Below are 14,386 nucleotides of genomic sequence, written 5' to 3'. Positions count from 1 at the left end.
GTCCTTTGTTGGGAAAATCAGATGTCAACGTAGCCTACATAGGAGGACGTCTCATAATAATGGCTGGTATGGCGTCAATGGAATGGTATTAACCACATGAAAACCCATGTGTTTGATGTGTTCGATCCCGTTCCGTTGAGTCCGTTCCAGACATTATTATGAGCCGTCCTCCTCTCAGCAGTCTCCACTGGTCCACGTGACAGCTCAGCTGAAAGTAACACAGTTTGCTTCCAAAGCTAAGCAGGGGACAGGGGTAGTCCCCTGCTTCAACCAGTGTGCGCACCACTACGCCGAAAAGTATACGTGCACTCTCTTAATTGAGCTCCACAATGGGGAGAGCCTCCACTGAGTCACAAGCTCCCTTTCTCTCGCCGATGCATCAACAGCCCAACTGTCCACAATAAAGAAACCAGAGATGTCCAACGGTTAATGCCTGTCATCCATATTTGTGCTGCAAATAAAAATGACAGCAGAATCTCATGCTTAACCTGGGCAGGCCCATTAGGTAACGTTTGTCTGCAATTGATTAGGTGTCTTGTCTTTAGCTGGTTAGCAGTTAGCATGTAAGCGGAGGCTAGCTCATGTAATGCTAGCCTACTCGTTTATTATTAGTGACAGACACAGGCATCTGGCTCCATGTGGAGGGCAATACATTGAACTCCTTCCCGGGGTTAAAAGTCAACAGCTGGGAGTCAACCGGCTTGTTGTCATGGCAATGCCTGTCTGGAATGTTTCTAAAAATGGGAATTGTTCTGGAATGGGCCCGGCTCTCGTCTCTGCTTTCAATTGATCCGTCGAGAAGCTTGATGAAACCGAACAGAAGACCAAGTTTGTTTTTGCGTATGGAGTTTCATGTAGGGACGTTCTGCTAACCTGGCAAAGTATTGTCATGACTAATAGCAGCATGACTGTGTCTTTAAACACAGCTAACCACTTCAGTTGTTGCCAACTTTTGAAACATTTGCAATTCATCAGGGATTGCACTAACTTACTCTTTTGGCAGTGGACGTTTCCATAAAAACATGTCAAGAGAAGAGAAAAGAGGTCTGACAAAGTTTCAGAGCGTATTCTGACTTTGAGTCAGGCTTGAAGGAGAAATCTGTGAAACCTCAGAGTAGGAGTGCTGATCTAGGATCAGGTCCCTTCCTGTCCATGTAATCTTATTTATTATGACCTAAAAGGAAAAACTGATCCTAGATCCTACACTCTGAGACTGAGATGCTTTATGAATACGGGCCCTGAGAAAAAAACACAGTATTAGCTTGGGTTGGAAATGTGAAGACGAGAGCAGGCCGACACCATGTGAGCGATGGATTAAGCCAAGGGACGCCAGACAGCAGGGAGCGAAACCCGAACTGGCCTCGCCTTGACTCACGCTTCGGCCACACAGATGCAAGACAGAAGAGGAGAGACGGAGAATAACAACCGGGAAGGATGGAAAGTAGCCACTTGTGGAAAAAGATACTTGCCACGTCCAGACACAGCTAAAAACGTGAGTCATGGGCATGGCAAAATGCTAACTGGAGGCCAATCTCTTATCATCAAAGGTCAGAATTCATGGTGATAGAAAACAACAGCTCGCCAATCTAAGAAGATAACCATAAAACATTAACTCTTATGGGCCAGTTTCCCAGTCACAGATGAAGCCTTTTCCCTGGTCAAAAAATAATAATTCTCCATTGAGAAATCTTTTTTTGTCCTGGATTAGGTTAAATCCGTGTCCTTTTAATCCCGCCCTTTCATGGTATATTTAGTATACTTTTATTGACAAGGATATTTGAACGTTTTTATTATTTTAAATGTTTCTGTAAAGCTTCGAACTCCATTTATTACCTGGAGGAACCTACTCTGGTAGCTTAGCTACAAGAAGCACCACGTTTCCAGCTAAATTATACATTACAATAAAACAGTGGGGTAAAGTACTCAAGTAGTACTTTAAAGTATTTTTACTTAAGTAGTGTTTTGGGGTATCTTTACTTCACTATTCACATTTTTAACTACTTTTACTTTTACACTGCATTCCTAAAGAAAATAATGTACTTTTTACTCCATACATTTTCCCTGACACCCAAAAGTACTCATTACATTTTGAATGCTTAGCAGGACAGGAAAATGGTCCAATTCACACACTTATCAAGAGAACATCCCTGGTCATCCCTATTGCCTCTGATCTCGCGGACTCACTAAACACAAATGCTTCGTTTTTAAATTATGTCTGAGTGTTGGTGTGTCACTGGCTATCCGTAAATAAAAAATAATACAAATAAAATGTTGCCGTCAAGCTGAAACATAATGGGTTCCAATTATAGTATTCGTCACTGGACTCAACCACACCCACAACAATCGTGCTATACCCATGATCTGACAAAGGCGACGACAACACATTATCCCATCATAGCTCTCTTATGATGAGTAGTTACTACGGGTGGAGGGTCATGAAAGAGGAGAGAGGAGTTTTTTTCAAAAAGTTGAAGCTACCAATTATCCCACCCATAGAGAGAGGCTAATTAAACAGTATGGTAGTAGAGTCAGGAGCCAGACCTAGGGGCCACACCTACACGGTTGGGTCACGTTAGTTAGTTAGGCACGCCACTCCCCTTCCCAGCTGTTCAACAGGCCTGAGAAGAATGAGAGAGACTCTCTTCTAATGTGGCAGGCAAGCAGCCAGTGGATCCAAATAACACACAACCATGAACGTATGCATGCACGTGGCATACACACACACACACACACACACACACACACACACACACACACACACACACACACACACACACACACACACACACACACACACACACACACACACACACACACACACACACACACACACACACACACACACACACACACACACACACACACACACAGACCTATCATTGTTGCCTACTCATCAGTATCATTAGCATCACTATAATCACTGTCATCTTCCACAGCAAACAAAGCTGGCGTCCACGTCCACCCACACCCACTCCACAGATTTACAGACTCCAGCCAGCCGTGGCCTCTCAGTGGTTTACAGCCCGGGCATGACTCTGGAAAAGCACACACAAAGCATATTTTCTGTGGAGGGAAACAGGGAGAGAGAACTGGATCCACTGAGTGGTTTGGCCTGGCACATATTGCTCTATGAGAGGAAGGGTAGGCCATGATGTTGTCTTGTTGGCAGCATTTGGCAAGTTGGGGGATGTATGGGCGAGGTGGGGGCGCAGTGAGTTGGCAGTATCTCTGTTAGGGCACATGATTCCCTGTACTGTTACGAGCGGTGTGAATCTTTGTCTCTCAGTTTGACTGTGCATAGAATAGCACTTACTATACCCAAACACTTCTCAAATACAGTACCAGTCAAAAGTTTGGACACACCGACTAATTTTTTTGTAGAGTAATAGTGACGACACCAAAACTAAGAAATGACACATATGGAATCAAGTAGTAACCAAAAAAGTCTTAAACAAATCAAAATATATTTTCTATTTTAGATTCTTCAAAGTAGACGCCCTTTGCCTTGATGACAACTTTGCACACTCTTGTCATTCTCTCAACCAGCTTCACCTATAATGCCTTTCCTACAGTCTTGAAGGAGTTCCCACATATGCTGAGCACTTGTTGGCTGCTTTTCCTTCACTCTGCGGTCCAACTCATCCCAAACCATCTCAATTGGGTTGAGGTTAGGTAATTGTGGAAGCAAGATAATCTGATGCAGCACTCCATCACTCTCCTTCTTGGTGAAAAAGCCCTTACACAGCCTGGAAGTGTGTTGGGTCATTGTCTTGTTGAAAAACAAATGATAGTCCCAATAAGCACAAACAAGATGGAATGGCGTATCTCTGCAGAATGCTGTTATAGACATGTTGGTTTAAGTGTGCCTTGAATTCTAAATAAATGACTGACAGTGACACCAGAAAAGCACTCCCACACCATCACACCTCCTCCTTCATGCTTCACGGTGGGAACCACACATACGGAGATCATTCGTTCACCTGCTCTGCGTCTCACAAAGACACGGCAGTTGGAACCAAAAATCTCAAATTTCGACTCATCAGACCAAAGGACAGAATTCCACTGGTCTAATGTCCATTGCTTGTGTTTCTTGGCCCAAGCAATTGGTGTCCTGTAGTGGTGGTTTCTTTGGAGCAATTCAACCATGAAGGCCTGATTCACATAGTCTCCTCTGAAAAGTTCAAGTTGAGATGAGTCTGTTACTTGAACTCTGTGAAGCAAATATTTTGGCTACAATTTCTGAGGCTGGTAACTTATCCTTTGACGCAGAGGTAACTTTGGGTCTTCGCTTCCTGTGGCGGTCCTCATGAGGGCCAGTTTCATCATAGCGCTTGATGGTTTTTGTAACTGCATTTGTAGAAACATTAAAAGTTCTTGACATTTTCCGGATTGACTGACCTTCATGTCTTAAAGTAATAATAGACTGTCGTTTCTCTTTGCTTATTTGAGCCTGTTTCGTGCCATAATATGGACTTGGTATTTTACGAAATAGGGCTGTCTTCTGTATACGACCCCCTACCTTGTCACAACACAATTGATTGGCTCAAACGCATTAAGAAGGAAATAAATTCCACAAATGAACTATTAACACCTGTAAACTGAAATTAATTCCAGGTGAATACCTCGTGAAGCTGGTTGAGAGAATGCCAAGAGTTTGCAAAGCTGTCATCAAGGCATAGGGTGGCTACTTTAAAGAACTCAAATATAAAATATATTTTGAATTATTTAACACTTTTTTGGTTACTAAATTATTCCAAATGTGTTAATTCATATTTTTGATTTCTTCACTATTATTCTACAGTGTAGAAAATAGTCAAAATAAAGAAAAACCCTTGAATGAGTGGGTGTGTCCAAACTTTTGAGTGCTACGGTACATTTGAATGACAACACTATTATAGATATTGTAGCGATGGGATGGGTTGCCTGGTAATAATGGTAGAACAAAATTTAAGTGATAGTCCCACTTTCAACAATAATCTGTTCTGCTTTGTAATGCACCGACCTTTTACCTTTGTAATGTTATTACTTTTGTTCTTGCAACCTAGAATTAACCAGGTGGCGTGCCGAGAATCTGTCTCCTCACCATGCGCTCTCACCACTGGTGTCCCCCAGGGCTCTGTTCTAGGCCCTCTCCTATTCTCGCTATACACCAAGTCACTTGGCTCTGTCATAACCTCACATGGTCTCTCCTATCATTGCTATGTAGACGACACACAATTAATCTTCTCCTTTCCCCCTTCTGATGACCAGGTGGCGAATCGCATCTCTGCGTCTGGCAGACATCGGTACACTATGTTACAGTGCTGTTATGTAGTATTTACAACTGCGATGCCTGTCTGTGATTTAGGCAAAAAGTTACTCCATTAAAATATCAGTTTTGGCGCTACCACCGTGCGCCCCTGACGGACACTAACTTCATCTCCAGTTAAATATCCTGACCTGCAGATGAAGATAGCATTGCCATGGGAGACACTATTGTAATGTGGCTTACAGAGTCAATGAATCAACTAACACAATAACAGCGGTAAACAGTGAGAAACGGTCTCAAAGATGCCCTGAGCTCTCTATGAGCTTCGAGGTGAGTGAGCAAGAGGCAAATGATGCCACCCAGGACTTAGTCAGACACCAGGTAGTAATAGACAATTCTCAAATTTATCCCATTGTGACGTCACTTATCTCTTAAAGAAGTACAGACAACCTCACAAGAGCCGTCTTCTGCGGATCCCCCCCCCCCCCCCCAGGGAGTAAACACGAGGGGAGTGTTTGCCAGACTTACCCCAGCCAAAGGTCAGCGTCGTAAAGGTTAAGTGTCCCCAGGAGTTTTCATTGTCGAGGAGCAAGCCTCTACCAGTGCCCTGCGAGCTCCTCTCTCCTCGCAGCTTAACTGAGGTACTGGTAGCTCAACTGGAAGGAGCTCCCTCGGTCTTTCGTAAGGATTTGTGACCTTAAGGTTTTTCTTGGGGAGAAAAAGCCCACATCCCTCTGTCAGTCAAGCAGCGGAGCATAGTTTCAGCTGGGCGGCCGTCCAAACAGACATGAAAACTATTCTATTTCTGTCTGCCATATGAGCCGCAGCACTGTATTTTGGAGAGAATTTGTGGTCAAGCATGTAATTGCTGAGTTGACCAGTTATGGCGAAATGTAATTGTAGACCTCATCAGATTTGTGGAGAAACTGCCAAGTGAACAAGGTAGAGGACTTTTAAAGTCCCACAAAAACAAGGGAGACCACATAAATAAATGAGGAACTGGGATCCAGATGTGGGAACAGAGGGAGGGGAGAAGAAGAAGAAGAAGAAGAAGAAGAAGAAGAAAGGGGGTGAAAAAAAGAGTACTTGCCATCGCAGCAGAATGAAATCGCATTTCTGACACTGCGAAAGGGTGTTTACCTTCCTCTGAGAAGTCACAGGAGAAAAAGGGGTTTTGGGAAGGTAAGAGGCTGTGGCTGTGAGTGTGTTGTTTCTGGAGTTTTACCGTGAGCCTTTCAGGGTGTCTGGTTGCACGTCAGGGTTGGAAATGACTACCTCCTGGAAAAATTGGTAGCTTTAAATAAGAGTCGGGTGGTTTGCGTTACGAGGAAACACATGGCGGGTCTGCATTACTTCTTGCTAGGGCCTAGAGTTTTTCCCGGTCTGGTCACAAGGTCCGCAGAAACTCCTAGCCATAGTTATTACACGTTTGAGTGAATGATTGGTCGGTTATTTTATTGTATTTTTTATATATATTTTTTAGGCAAGTCAATTAAGAACAAATTCTTATTTACAATGACGGTCTACACCGGCCAAACCCGGGCCAATTGTGCTCCGCCCAATCACGGCTGGTTGTGATACAGCCTGGATTCGAACCAGAGTTTCTGTAGTGATGCCCCTAGCACTGAGATGCAGTGCCTTGGACAGCTGCGCCACTCAGGAGCCCTAAGGTTCAGTTATGTGCACTATTGCATTCATACATGTTCGTATATATGCAAGAGCATGCACGCACACACACACACACACATACAAGGGTATCTGTTTTATGGTATGCCGTAGTGTAGGATTAATAAGTATTGAGTGTCAGATCATCTGAGCCAAACATGCTAATTTCCTCGTAAATTTTAGCTCATTTCCTGACATTAGCAACAGGTAAGTGTTTGAAGTCACTGTATGTGAGTCACATTGTAAGGTGTGAAGGTAATCCTCACTTATCCTGACTGTTCAATTGACTGAATCAGCATCAAAGTCCTAGGTTTTGAAACAAGAGTTGGGTCTTTGTATACAGTACCAGTCAAAAGTTTGGTCACCTACTCAAATCAAAATATATCCTTCAAGCCACCTTTTGCCTTGATGACAGCTTTGCAAAGCTTTGCAAACTTTTCTCTCAACCAGTTTCATGAGATAGTCACCTGGAATGCATTTCAATTAACAGGTGTGCCTTGTTAAAAGTTAGTTTGTGTAATTTTTTTCCTTCTTCATGCGTTTGAGCCAATCAGTTGTGTTGTGACAAGGTAGGGTTGGTATAGGTAAAAGACCAAATCCATACTATGTCAAGAACAGCTCAAATAACCAAAGAAAAAAAGACAGTCCATCATTACCTTAAGACGTGGGTTAGTCATTCTGGAAAATTTCAAGAATTTTGAATGTTACTTCAAGTGCAGTCGCAAAAACCATCAAGCGCTATGATGAAACTAGCTCTCATGAGGACCACCACAGGAAAGGAAGAGCCAGAGCTACTTCTGCTGCAGGGGATAAGTTCATTAGAGTTACCAGTCTCAGAAATTCCAGCCCAAATAAATGCTTCATAGAGTTCAAGTAACAGACACATCTCAACATGAACTGTTCAGAGGAGCCTGCATGAATCAGGCCTTCACGGTCTAATTGCTGCAAAGAAACCACTACTAAAGGACACCAATAAGACGAGACTTGCTTAGGCCAAGAAACACGAGCAATGGACAATAGACCGGTGGAAATCTGTCCTTTGGTCTGATGAGTTTGAATTTGAGATGTTTGGTTCCAACCGCCGTGTCTTTATGATACGCAGAGTAAGTGAATGGATGATCTCTGCATGTGTGGTTCCCACCATGAAGCATGGAGGAGGAGGAGTGATGGTGTGGGGGTGCTTTGTTGATGACACTGTCAGTGATTAATTTAGAATTCAAGGCACACTTAACCCGCATGGGCTACCAAAGCATTCTGCAGTGATCCGCCATCCCATCTGTTTTTGGGACTATCATTTGTTTTTCAATAGGACAATGACCCAACACACTTCCAGTCTGTGTAAAGGCTATTTGACCAAGAAGTAGAGTGATGGAGTGCTGCATCAGATGACCTGGCCTCCAAAATCACCCGACCTCAACCCAATTGAGCTGGTTTGGGATGAGTTGGACCGCAGAGTGTAGGAAAAGCAGCCAACAAATGTTCAGCATATGTGGGAACTCCTTCAATATTGTTAGAAAAGCATTCCGGATGATGCTGGTTGAGAGAATGCCAAGTGTGCAAAGCTGTCATCAAGGCAAAGGGTGGCTACTTTGAAGAATATCAAATGTCAAATATATTTTGATTTGTTTAACACTTTTTTGGTTGCTACATGATTCCATGTGTGATTTCATAGTTTTGATGTCTTCACTATTATTCTACAATGTAGAAAATAGTAAAAATAAAGAAAAACCCTTGAATGAGTAGATGTGTCCAACCTTTTGACTGGTACTGTATATTTCTAGGAACTGGAGCCATGGTAAATCCTTCTCTCTGGAAATTGCTGTTTCCTGCTAGCACTTACGAACCATCTAATTTCCAACTGAAATGACCCAATGAAATGCAAATGTTCACTATTACAGTATGTCTGTTTATCTCATTGGCAAAAGGGAATGGTTTGCAGAGAAAGACACACAACTCTCCCCAATCCAGCCCTCAACCTCCAGACTCCCTCAATTATCAAAATATGGAGTTTTTTTCCCCCGTCATCCAAGAAAACTTTCCATGTGGATTCCAGCATGGCCCCGATTACTCCGTAGCTGATTCCAGCCCAGACAGAGAGAGACAGCGGTAAGGCTGTAAAAATAACCAAATGACAGATGAGGCCTCTATACTGCCGGAGGGGAATGGAGCACAGATCCACAGTTCTGTCTAGTCTCTGTGTAGACAAATAGCATAGAGGAACATACAAACACCAGGGGCCGTATTCATAATAAAGCGTTTCGGTGTTGGAGTTCTGATCTAGGATCAGTTTGTCCTTTTAGATTATAATGAATGGACTGAGGGGACTTGATCCTAGATCAGCACTCCAACTCAGAGATGCTTTGTGAATAAGGCCTGAGGGGCACATATTGTATGTAGCATAGTTTCAGTGCCATTAGACTTCTAAAACATATGGATGAGTTTAATGTAGTCTTCACTGCCAAAGCCTCTCCCTGGAATGTATAATCAGTGGATTTGTGTGATAGAGGTCCGCTCCAAACTGTTCCAACTGGGAGATTTTGTATACATACTTGTGATTTTGTTATTCATTGTTTCCACTTATCTCAGATCAGGTTCACAAAGAGGTCTAAGATCTTGATGCATCATCTTAACTGGAGTGGTCTGGAACTCACTGATCCTGATGCAGCATCTTAACTGGAGTGGTCTGGAACTCACTGATCCTGATGCAGCATCTTAACTGGAGCGGTCTGGAACTCACTGATCCTGACGCAGCATCTTAACTGGAGTGGTCTGGAACTCACTGATCCTGATGCAGCATCTTAAATGGAGCGTCAATAACACAAGTCTATATACAATGTGTGCAAATGGCGTGAGGAGGTAAGGCAATAAAAAGGCCATAGTAGTAATTACAATTTAGCAAATTTAACACTGGAGTGATAGATGAGCAGATGATGATGTGCAAGTAGAAATACTGGTGTGCAAAAGAGCAGAAAAGTAAATAAAAACAATATGGGGATGAGGTAGGGAGATTGGGTGGGCTATTTACAGATGGGCTATGTAGAGCTGCAGCGATCGGTTAGCTGCTCAGATAGCTGATGTTTAAAGTTAGTGAGGGAAATATAGGTCTCCAGCTTCAGCGATTTTTGCAATTCGTTCCAGTCATTGACAGCAGAGAACTGGAAGGAAAGGCGCCCAAAGGAGGTGTTGGCTTTGGGGATGATCAGTGAGATATACCTGCTGGAGCGTGTGCTGTGGGTGGGTGTTGTTATCTTGACCAGTGAACTGAGATAAGGCGGAGCTTTACCTAGCATAGACTTATAGATGACCTGGAGCCAGTGGGTCTGGCAACGAATATGTAGCGAGGGCCAACCAACGAGAACATACAGGTCACAGTGGTGGGTGGTATAAGGGGCTTTGGTGACAAAACAGACGACACTGTGATAGACTGCATCCAGTTTACTGAGTAGAGTATTGGAAGCTATTTTGTAAATGACATCGCCGAAGTTGAGGATCGGTAGGATAGTCAGTTTTACGAGGGTATGTTTGGCGGTGTGAGTGAAGGAGGCTTTGTTGCGAAATAGGAAGCCGATTATAGATTTAATTTTGGATTGGAGATGTTTAATATGAGTCTGGGAGGAGAGTTTACAGTCTAGCCAGACACCTAGGTATTTGTAGATGTCCACATATTCTAAGTCAGAACCGTCCAGAGTAGTGATGCTAGTTGCGCGTGCGGGTACGGGCAGCGAACGGTTGAAAAGCACGCATTTGGTTTTACTAGCGTTTAAGAGCAGTTGGAGGCCACAGAAGGAGTGTTGTATGGCGTTGAAGCTCGTTTGGAGGTTAGTTAACGCAGTGTCCAAAGAAGGGCCAAATGTATACAGAATGGTGTCGTCTGCGTAGAGGTGGATAAGGGAATCACCCGCAGCAAGAGCGACATCGTTGATATATACAGAGAAAAGAGTCAGCCTGAGAATTGAACCCTGTGGTACCCCCATAGAGACTGCAAGAGGTCCGGACAACAGGCCCTCTGATTTGACACACTGAACTCTGTCTGAGAAGTAGTTGGTGAATCAGGTGAGGCAGTCATTTGAGAAACCAAGGCTGTTGAGTCTGCCCGTAAGAATACAGTAATTGACAGAGTTGAAAGCCTTGGCCAGGTCCATGTAAACGGCTGCACAGTACTGTCTTTTATCGACGGCGGTTATGATATCGTTTAGCACCTTGAGCGTGGCTGAGGTGCACCCGTGACCAGCTCGGAAACCGGATTGCACAGCGGAGAAGGTACGGTGGGATTCGAAATGGTCAGTGATCTGTTTATTAACTTGGCCTTCGAAGACTTTAGAAAGGCAGGGCAGGATGGATATAGGTCTATAACAGTTTGGGTCTAGAGTGTCGCCCCCTTTGATGAGGGGGATGACCGCGGCAGCTTTCCAATCTTTAGGGATCTCGGACGATACAAAAGAGAGTTTGAACAGGCTGGTATTAGAGGTTGCAACAATGGCGGCGGATAGTTGTAGAAAGAGAGGGTCCAGATTGTTTAGCCCAGCTGATTTGTATGGGTCCAGGGTTTGCAGCTCTTTCAGAACATCTGCTATCTGGATTTGGGTGAAGGAGAAGCTGGGGAGGCTTGGGCAAGTAGCTGCGGGGGGTGCAGAGCTGTTGGCCGGGGTTGGGGTAGCCAGGAGGAAAGCATGGCCAGCCGTAGAGAAATGCTTATTGAAATTCTCGATTATCGTGGATTTATTGGTGGTGACAGTGTTACCTAGCCTCAGTGCAGTGGGCAGCTAGGAGGAGGTGCTCTTATTCCCCATGGACTTTAGAGTGTCCTCTCATTCAATGCTTACAACAAATCCTATGTTTTTAACTCCATGATGGGGAGTGTGCAAGTGCACACTTCTGGAAAAGAGTGGAGAATTGGGACGCCAGCCTTATGCTCTGACCTATGGGTATTCTGGTAGCAACTCACAATAGAGGCCACACGCTTACTTAATTTGTGCTTCACCATACTGATGATACCATGTAATGTTGTGTGATTGTTCCCACGGGGGACCAGTATGGAGAAAACAAAGTGTGCACTCAATACTGTAAGTCGCTCTGGATAAGAGTGTCTGCTAAACTACAAAAATGTAAATAGTTCTTAATTCATATTGGTAGATCTTGCAGAATTACAGTCATCACTAGCCGGCTTCCACACGGTTACGCAACCCTGCACCTTATAGGCTGCTGCCCTATATACATAGACTTGGAATCACTGGTCACTTCAATAATGTTTAAATAATGTTTACATACTGGTTTACTCATCTCATATGTATATACTGTATTTAATTCTACTGTAGTTTAGTCAATGCCACTCCGATATTGCTCTATCTAATAGTTATATATTTCTTAATTCAAATCAAATTTATTTATATAGCCCTTCGTACATCAGCTGATATCTCAAAGTGCTGTACAGAAACCCAGCCTAAAATTCCATTCTTTGACTTTTAGATTTGTGTGTATTGTTGTGATTTGTTAGATACTACTGCACTGTTGGAGCTAGAAACACAAGCATTTCGCTACGCCCACAATAACATCTGCATAATATGTGTATGTGACCAATAAAATTTGATTTGTGACGGGTAGTCCATTTATGCAAAGGCTGTTTTATCGCCACCTGTTGGAACAGTGTTGTAAAAACAAGAGAACCCTACATCCAAAGGTGACAGGCTACAGTAGTTCAGCATCGCCCTATACCATAACACCTGTAGTGATGTAGGTTTGAAGCATGTCCCGGAAAAGAAATACAATGCAATTCGATGCTAAATTAGGAAACCAGACAAATACAGAATGATCACTTTAAATCAGGGATGGACAACTTTGATGAGGTGAGGAACACAAAAAAATCTGAATTTATCATGGGGCCGAAGTGGCCGCAGGTCTGCTTACCCACATCCATACCCACACATGCAATCAGAGCCGGCCCTAACCTTTTGGGGGCCTCTAAAATAAAAAAATCTGTTTTAGAGTTAAGTTGCTGCAGTTCTACACATTTTGCCATGTACGAAGAGAACATTTTGCAACTGTATAACTCATTTCATGCAATTCTACTCATTTTGTCATGGGGCGGAGAGAGAAATGAGCAGTTTTACTAATTTCCTGCAATTCTACACATTTTCAAATGGGTGCAGGGAAATGTTTGCAGTTTCTAAGCAAATTTCTTTAAATTCTACACATTTTAACCTGACTTATGATATCTGGGTGAGAGTGACTACCAAAATCATTAAGGGCTTTAACTTACCAATTTAAAAAATGGTAGCTGACATGGGCTAATTGAGTGACTGTCAGTGACTGACAATACAAAGAAATTACTGTAGATGCCCATGGGCCACCAGTTGCCCATCCCTGCTTTAAATGAATAGTTGTACTTGACAATTCCATGTGAATTTAAAAAACACAGGATGAAATCAACCACAGGATTATGTCATCATGGTAACCAAATATCAACATAGACAAACCTATAAAATACACTACCGGTCAAAAGTTTTAGAACACCTACTCATTCAAAGGCTTTTCTTTATTTGTACTATTTACTACATTGTAGAATAATAGGGAAGACATCAAAACTATGAAATAACACATATAGAGTCATGTAGTAATCAAAAAACTGTTAAACAAATCAAATAGCCACCCTTTGCCTTGATGACAGCTTTGCATGCTTCAGTGTTCAGAGTAACAGACACATCTCAACATCAACTGCTCAGGGCCTTCATGGTCTAATTGCTGCAAAGAAACCACTACTCAAGGACACCAATAATAAGAGACTTGCTTTGGCCAAGAAACACGAGCAATAGACATTAGACCGATGGAAATCTGTTCAAATTTGAGATATTTGGTCCCATTCGCAGTATATTTGTGAGACGGGGTGTGGGTGAACAGATTATCTCCGCATGTGTATTTCCCACCATTAAGCATGGAGGAGGAGGTGTGATGGTGTGGGGGTGCTTTGCTGCTGACACTGTCAGTGATTTATTTAGAATTTAAGGCACACTTAACCAGCACAGCTACCACAGCATTCTGCAGCAATACGCCATCCCATCTGGTCTAGGCTTAGTGGGACTATCATTTGTTTTTTCAACAGGACAATGACCCAAAACACCTCCAGACTGTGTAAGGGCTATTTTACCAAAAAGGAGAGTGATGGAGTGCTGCATCAGATGACCTGGCCTCCCTAATCCCCCAACATCACCCCAATTGAGATGGTTTGGGATGAGTCAGACTGCGGAGTGAAGGAAAAGCAGCCAACAAGTGCTCAGCATATGTGGGACCTCCTTAAAGAGTGTTGGAATAGCATTCCAGGTAAAGCTGGTTAAGAGAATGTCAAGACTGTACAAGACTGTGGCTATTTGAAGAATCTCAAATGTAAAATATATTTTGATTTGTTTAACACTTTTTTGGTTACTACATGATTCCATATGTGTTATTTCTTAGTTTTGATGTCTTCACTATTATTCTACA

At 43.1% G+C, this 14,386-nt stretch overlaps 1 protein-coding gene across 1 annotated transcript in view; it reads right to left on the bottom strand.

The window, feature by feature from the left end:
* The window catches only part of LOC124039276 (protein inscuteable homolog), a 92,575-nt gene extending 86,412 nt beyond the window's left edge, over positions 1-6,163 (bottom strand). The window contains exon 1 of the mRNA XM_046355208.1: positions 5,777-6,163. The gene's annotated coding sequence lies outside the window, so the exon portion shown is untranslated. The remainder of the gene's footprint in view (positions 1-5,776) is intronic.
* Positions 6,164-14,386: the final 8,223 nt, after the last annotated feature.

This window comes from Oncorhynchus gorbuscha, linkage group LG01 (genome assembly GCF_021184085.1).
Source record: "Oncorhynchus gorbuscha isolate QuinsamMale2020 ecotype Even-year linkage group LG01, OgorEven_v1.0, whole genome shotgun sequence".
Classification (NCBI taxonomy): Eukaryota; Metazoa; Chordata; class Actinopteri; order Salmoniformes; family Salmonidae; genus Oncorhynchus; species Oncorhynchus gorbuscha.
Note: the sequence above shows the minus strand (reverse complement) of the source record. Positions and strands in the feature narration are given on the sequence as shown.